Source organism: Lathyrus oleraceus, chromosome 2, assembly GCF_024323335.1.
Source record: "Lathyrus oleraceus cultivar Zhongwan6 chromosome 2, CAAS_Psat_ZW6_1.0, whole genome shotgun sequence".
Lineage (NCBI taxonomy): Eukaryota > Viridiplantae > Streptophyta > Magnoliopsida > Fabales > Fabaceae > Lathyrus > Lathyrus oleraceus.
The window spans coordinates 355,329,010-355,336,757 of NC_066580.1; positions in this window are offsets into that span (position 1 = coordinate 355,329,010).

Consider the following 7,748-nt stretch of genomic DNA (forward strand, 5'->3'; position numbering starts at 1 on the left):
CCATGATTAGGGGAATCGATTTCCCTTTTTTTTTAGAGATTTACCGAAAGACTCCAGTTTTCTCTCAGGTGTAAACAACCATGCCTTGAGTCCGTACAATATTCCTTTGGTTATGAATGTTAATGCAATTATGGTAATGAAACAATGAATGCATGTATGTGTAATATGGTCATGGATCAGATGAAAGTTGTATGGGATAGGGTGAATTTTGGGGTATGACAGTTGCCCCTATATAATTTTCTCGGACCTGAATATATAGATAGTGACGACTTCCAATGTGTTCAAGGTAAGAGAGGATTAAATACTAATGGGAGTAACCAGAAATTTTCCCTGTTGGAGGATGATAGTGTGAGGATTTGTTAGGGATTATTGAAGCGTCGCGAAAAATACAGAGTCGCCACCGGATTTTATTTATTACAAATGAAAGGGAAAATAGCGATAAAACCTCAAATGAGAGAAATGGTCTCGCAACCAAGAGAGGATTCGGAAGTCGGTTATGCAAGGGGAAGATATTAGCACCCCTCACATCCATGGTACTCCATGGGAACCACTTGCTCGTATCAAATGCGTATGGATGTTGTTTATCTATAAGTTGCTTGCTATCGGGAATGAGATGAAAGGATAATGTGGGGGAGAAAATAAGTTTTAATTTAGTGTGCTCGCCAAGGTTTTGGATCCTTGTGCCTACGTATCTCCATACGTGCAATATGGAAATCAGAGCTCTGTAGTTCGGCTCACAAACGGAACATTTGTTTGGTTATTTTTACTCAACAGTATTGATGTTCGCGTGCTACTGTTCACTTGCTTGTATACTCTGTCATGGGAGCGAAAAATATTTGCTTGTTTGCAGTTAAGTGGATACGCTTGGTTCACACTCTAGCAGTTAAACATTACTTGCTCACACATGGAGGCTTAAGCTTCGTTCACGGTAGAACGGAAGTAACACGTTCATAGGGAACCATTTATTTGTTTGGAAGAAAGAACCTGAATCTCATTCACACTTATTGTTTGGACCATAAAATTATCCCTTGTTGTGAACTGTTGGGAGTTAAGTGACATGTTCTCAATCAAGGATTTGGCAGTAACAGGATATTCAATATATAAAGCATTATAATTAACATCAGAGGTCACAAGTTCTCTCAGAGTTCTTTGGTCAGCCATGTTAAACTCAATAGAAAAAAAATTAACAAACAATGAGAAAACACATAACTAATTCAGCAATGTAGCAACAAATAGAAAAATACCGACAATGTCCCTATTAAGAAAAAACAATTGAAATATGAAAAAAAACTATTTAACTAAAAGGAAAAAAAATACAAAAACATGAAAATTAATCTAATAAGGTCAATTAAAAATTTTGAGATTTTTTTCGGAATTTTCTTAAACTATCAAAACAGAAAATAAATCATACAAAATAGAAAAATAAGGAATTTCGGATTTTTAGGACGGATTCCACTATTTAGCCCCTAAATAAAGGTTTTTGATCCGTTATTTTTTCCTAGTGAATCGACAAAGAATCGGAATAATTTGAGACACTTTTCTTAAAAAAACAGATTTTTTAATCCTAAAACGCGAAAAGACCAGAACGCAAGAAAGTTAGGGCAAAAAATGCTAAAACACAACATCTATGACTATAATAATGGTTAGACTATAATAATGGTTAAAATCTACAAGAGTCCCCGGCAACGGCGCCAATTTGATCCGCTGTCGCACACGGGTAAAAAATGAGTTTAAAAGTGTAGTAAAACGGAAGCGACACTCGAATGTCGTATCACAAGGACTCTTGAATGTTATAACCAAACGAATGAAAACAATGGGGGGTTTTAAGGTTCAAAACTTAAATCGAAGATGATTAAAGGTAAAAGCAAAATTGATAAATAAGCTAATCTATTGTATCGATTTCCGACTTATCATCGATTCTTATAATTTCAATTCCCTAGCGGATTCAATCCCATTCAATTACAATACTCACTGACAAGTGCAAATTGGTATTATATGATGTATGTTCCTAATTTACGAATTAAGCAAACGGATTTAAGTAGACGCGAATTAAGCAAACGCGACTTAATCAAACACGATAACGAAAAAGCTACGCTAACGTGATTATAGTTAATGATCATACAAATAATCAAATTTAATCAACTTTATCCTATAAGAAACAATCGAATTAAGAAAACGACTTTATAGGAAGAATTGAAAACAAATCGAAATTAAACTGAAATTAATAAAAACCTCAAAGTGGAATTCGAATACAACATATCAGCTCTTTGGGAATTAGCTCTCCATGGAATCTTCTAAGAAATATTGTGTCATCCAAATTCAGAATAGGATTCATGTAGCAGTGAAATACCTAATATAATAAAAGGGAAATTCAGGTCCTTATGGGATCTGACCCGAAAATTATAAAAATCGGCTCAAACTAACTATTTTAATTAAGTCTGCAACTTCAACGAAGTATTTGTTAATTAATCACTCTGAATCTGCTTTTGACTTCAACATAAAACTTTTAGGTTTTCTTCTTAGCTTTCCAACACATATTAGAACGCGTTAATCCGGCTCCTATAACTCAAATTATGATATGTATAGTGACAAGATATCAAATAATTGTTTATGCTGAAAATAAAGTACGAAAATAAAATAAAGTAAAAAATAAACTTAAATCCAAAAACATAATAAAATAGTAAAATAAGTAAAATAAACTAAGGAAATGCCTAAGTAAAATTATAGAAGAATATGCGTCAAAATGCATTGATCACAGTTAAACATTACTTGCCCACACATGGAGGCTTAAGCTTCGTTCACGGTAGAACGGAAGTAACACGTTATTATTGAAAGGTTTTGAAGGATGCACTAAGGAAAAATATGATTTGATTTGTTGGGGTTGATTTTATGTATGGAGATAGGCATCAGACCCTTGGCTAGATATAGTCAACGGTCCAGTAACTCGGGTGTTGAGAGGATAATGTTATCCTAATACTCTTTTTCATCCAAAAAGGAGATTTGAATTGTGAAAAGAGTTTGGTAAGTCTAATCATTGGAACTTAGAGGGTGACATGTATCTGACCCTTGACTAAGTACGGTAAACAATCTGAGTACTTGGGAATTGAGAGGACAATGAAGTCCTAACTACTCTTTTTCTCCCTCATAGCACTTAGATCTAACTTGTCTGAATCATTAGATATTTTAAGGGGGAAAGTCAAGTGTCGGGTCCTCAGGCTAGGTACGGCTGACAACCCAAGTACTTGAATGTTGTGTACAAATATGTACACCCCATATTGCATTCCAATTTATTATGAAAATGGTTTTGAAAAAGGAACTTGACGTTGGATCAAATGTTTGAATTTATTATGAAAAATGTGAGTGAAGAATGGAGGAGAGAGATAGAATGAGGTTGAGAAGAGATGTGAATAATGGATCATGGAACAGATGGAGAATGCTTGACGTTGGATCAAGCATTCACGTTGTAATGGTGTGAGTTTTATTCGGAAAAACAACTTGACATTGAATCAAGCACCTTTTGTTTCTTTCGAAATGCTTTATTTATCATTTTCTATTTTATATTTTTTATTAACATGCATGGTGAACTAACTAGAAAGCAATAAATCTAAGCTATTACATGATCATGGGATGGGGGAACATTTAACCCACAATGGGGGGATGGATCCACACAATACAACATACATGGGAATGGAAAGAATTATACGATTTACAAACTATTAAGCTATGTACCATGCCTAAAGCATACAAGTGGCATGGTACTTCAAGCAAAACAAAGCTATCAAATGAATATGAAATTGTCAGGAGTATGGCTAGTTAGGAGTGAGCTCGAATTTCAAAGTCGCACGTGGACACAAAACAACAAACGGGTTAGCATGAGATTAAGTAAAATGAATAAGAATGATGCAACAATATGTAAGCATGCTCAATGGTTAAAATTGATTCGAAAGGTAATGGATTAATCAATGAAAAACAATCAAAAATCTATCATGTGATCATGGTAAATGAAATTAGACATACAAGGCATTCATCGCCTAAATTGAAATGGGATTTTCAATTTAATCCAAATGATCATAAACCAAATGAATCGATTAAATGGATAAATAAAATGAACGTTAATTCTAAAAGTCAAAATCTATCTAAACATGAATTAGGATCACAATCAATCAAACAGGAAATTAACAATCTAATATCAAGAATTGAATTCTAATCTACATGATCATACAAATCAAATTGAGTGGAAATTAACCAAATGGGAAAATCATGGTAAAATAAACCATTAACCTTATTAATCCAATAAAATCCACAAAATGAAATAATCAAAATCTAATGACTAAAACCTAATCATGGCATGGTTAAGCAAATGAAAATTAATTCTGGAAAATTAAAAAATTAAGTCTAATCTAAAAAAATGATTAAACCTAATTTCTAAGTAATTACCTAATCATAATTAACCATATGAATCAATAACTATGTCAATTAAACTAAATTAATTTATAATACCTAAAATCAAGATTTCTTATTTTATATCAAGCTAGAAAAGTAAGCATCATGTTAATCAACAAATTTTGACAAGATTAAAATAAATTAAGTAATAATTGAGCATGAATTATTGGGGATCAATGAATGATTAGAATCAATATGAATAAAGGTGTAATATTGATTAAGGGGTAGGGTTTGGAAATTGCTTGGGCTTTAGCCCAAGCTTCTTTCCATAACCCGAGTCTAAGTTGTAACAGATACCTAATCCCAAAACAAATCCGGTCAAACACAGAATCCTCCACGGTGCAAAACCCACACTACGATCCCACGCCTCCACTATTGATTGGGAAAATAGCAAGTGTACTATTTTGCCTTTTATAGTAATAATGGGGAAATTCCCCGAATGTCGATCTCAAGGACTGCAAGTCAATATTGAGTTTGAATTATCATTCAATTAAACAAAAGTATTAATTTGGTTTTTAGGAGTAAAAATGTAATAATAAAAGTAAAGGTAAAGAAGGATGAAAATAAGGGTTTATAGAGAAAAAGGAACAATGTCAGGGAAGGTGTATGATTTATCCCTGTAACAATTCCGAGTCACTATTGCATCAATAAATATCAATTACTACCAGTTCTTAAGGGTATTTTCTCCCAAGTCCTTGGTGAGAAAACCTTTAACCAATCTACCCTAATTCCTATGTCCATAGCCAATTAGGGTGAAGTTAAGCTGTATAATATCAAGAATACTCTGGTTCATACAGGGTATCCCTAGTCCTAGGTGATATCTACTGTAGAGTAACCTTATGAAAACCTTATCAATGGCGGTCCAGCCTAATTGATAACCACAAATCAATCTCGATTGGTCCGAAAGAGAAAGCAATAAACACATCAAAAGGTTACCGTAAAAAAATATTATAAATGCAAATGTAAACTTAAATTCGTTACAATTCTAAATCACGGACACTCCCCTAGCATTGGGGGGTTTAGCTACTCATATTGTTTAAAACAAATTCAAGATAAAAATTACACATTACAAGTAATTGGATGACTTTGATCTTCAATCGCTCCCGCTTATGAACACCTTCAGCTCTTCGAATTCCTTGATCTCTGTAATACTTGATTGCTTCATAATACTGTGTTTTTCCGTATTCCAAGATGATTTTTCCTTTGGCAGAAGACCCTCTTTTATAATGAAAATTCCCAGCAGCAGTTGGACAGGTTCAAAAATATCTCTAAAAAGCCCGACGAACAAAAGCCCGAGAAAAACTGAATTTTTGGGCTTGGGCTGACACGGGTGGCCGTGTCAGCCTACTGTCTCAGCTGACACGCCCCTGGCATTGTTGACACGGTTGGGGATGATGCCTGACACGGCCCGTGTCAGCTGACACGGGTGGCCGTGTCAGGCCATTGTCTTCTACACCACGTCCTCCTTTGCCTGACACGGCCCGTGACAGGTGACATGGGTGGCCGTGTCAGGCCTCCTATACCGGGGGTTTTCTGCTCCTTTGCTTGCCGGAGTCTCGCAATATCTCGTTCTGAGTTCTCTTGTTCTTCTACCTGGACCTGTCGGACAAAAACACAGCTATCCCACGCATAAAATCACGAAATAAAAAGTAAAATATAACAATGATTAAAATTGCTTAAATAGAATGACGGAAATAAAACTAACTCGCAACGTATCATAAATGCTTGCACAGTGTGTCAAAAGCCTCTATTTCGTGCTAGATCAGTAACGAAAACTCGATGTAAATGGTGACTGATCACAACCTCAAACTTAGCTCATTGATTGTCCCAAGTAATGTTTCAGACACATTGTCACTCCCCAGAATTCTTTATGTTTTCCACCATTGCTGAGATCATTCACTAATGTCTTCCCTTTTCCTTCCACAAGTCATGCTTTTCTTTGTAAGTCTTTCTTCACACTTCCACTTCAAAGCACCGTTTCACGTGTCAACTTATATCACATTCTTACCAATTCTCTCAGGGTAAATTGTTTTCACTCATAATTCAGAGTATGTAATATCACTCACAAGTTTGAATAGTCTCTCTTTTCTTATCACCTACACACAACATACACACTTTTGAGGTCTTTCTGGTTGTAACTTGGCTTGGGTTAGGGTATGGATTAAAAAAAACCCGAAAATAAGTGGCTTTTGGTTCAGAGTCGATGTTACATACTGTGTTCGTTTCTTTTCATTTGCTCGGTTTTATTATTTTTTTCTTCATCAAATTCCCTTTTTCGTGCTTCTTTTTTAATCTTCGAGTTATAATTTTTTCTCTTTTTATTTTTTTCTTTCTTTCTCTCGATTCATCATTTTTTCTTTTTTGTCTCGCACTTTCTGGGGCTTTGGGAGCTTTTGGGGTTTTTACCCCAAACTTAGCTTTTCAACACAATTTGAATGCATTATCATGACTCTGAACAGGGTAAGGAAGTGTTTTTGGCCAAGGGGTACATTTATGGGGTTTAAACAAACAAATGGATACAGACTCAAATGGGGTTAACGAGGGATATAATTATTCACGATGGCTAGAAAGGCTCGGGGTGAATTTCAAACAACGTGCCTCAGTGTGTGTATCATGCAGTGGCAGTCCCAAAGAGTCTACGTAAATTTAGAGTGATAAAGACAAACGTGAATGTCGCTCATGATGATCAATGTGTTTGGCTTTTTATGACTCACTCTGTTTGGTTCAACTTTGACAAGATACACAATACTCATTAGTTTGGTGCGATTTCTTCCTTAGTTCGGAATGTACAAGATACTCATGTCGGTTAAGCTATATACGTTGCGTCCGATCTTACTTTCAGCAGTGTCAACTTCCTGGGGAGATCCTTCACAACAAGCCATGGTGAGTGGCGTGATCCTTTCGTCCACTCTCAATCGTGATCATTACTATTTCCAACCTATCAACACAGACTTGACACACTCGCAACATAATGAACCTTCAACTAGAAAAATCAAATCTAGGATGCACAAAAGTAAAATAACACAATAACAAAATACTGAGATTAAAATACCAATAAAATACATAAAATCTCCCCCACACTTGAACTCAACATTGTCCACAATGTTTGCGAGCAAGAGTGAAGGAGGGCACTCACAGTACCCTACTGAGGAGGTGGTTGCGGGAAATGCAATATCAACTATTGCATCATGCTGCTCATCTCATCCAACATTGCTCCCTGATGGGCTTGCTCGATTCCTTGTCGTTGTTGTTCCGTCCTCAAGTCACCTATTTCGGTTTGTACCCAGCTCCATTGGTTAGTGGAC